The sequence below is a fragment of the Tarenaya hassleriana genome, unplaced genomic scaffold (genome assembly GCF_000463585.1).
Source record: "Tarenaya hassleriana unplaced genomic scaffold, ASM46358v1 Cleome381, whole genome shotgun sequence".
Lineage (NCBI taxonomy): Eukaryota > Viridiplantae > Streptophyta > Magnoliopsida > Brassicales > Cleomaceae > Tarenaya > Tarenaya hassleriana.
In genome coordinates, this window is record NW_010966779.1 from 60,680 (window position 1) to 61,273 (window position 594).

Genomic DNA, 594 nt, shown 5'->3' on the forward strand with positions numbered 1-594 from the left:
TCTTCTCCCAATTGCTGTATAGGCTTGCTTCTACGGCCATTAGTGACACTTCTAGCGTGTCTACTTCACGGAACTCTCCTATCACTTCTTCCGCCATTGCTTCAAGTATATCCGCGTAGCATACCGTATCATTGGTCGAGGGTTGCTTCAAGTTCTGGTCAAGCGTGAATTTGACTGTCTCATCTCCGATCTTCATCGTTAATCTTCCGGCTCGGACATGAACTACGGCATCTGATGTGCTCAAGAATGGGCAGCCCAAAATGATTGGAACTTTAGAATCCTCATCCATGTCCAACACTACAAAATCCACTGGAACATAGAATCCGCCAATCTTGAGGGGTACGTCCACTAGAATCCCTGCTGGATACTTGATAGATCTATCCGCTAGTTGTAAGGCCATCCTCGTGGGTTTCAGGTCACCTATGTTCAACTTCTTGTAAATGGACAATGGCATCAAACTCACACTAGCTCCAAGATCACATAGTGCCATATCAATCTCAATGTTTCCCAACTTGCACGGTATAGAGAAACTTCCCGGATCAGACATCTTCGGGGGAAGTTCATGCTTTGTGATGGCCGCGCTAATTTCGGTGC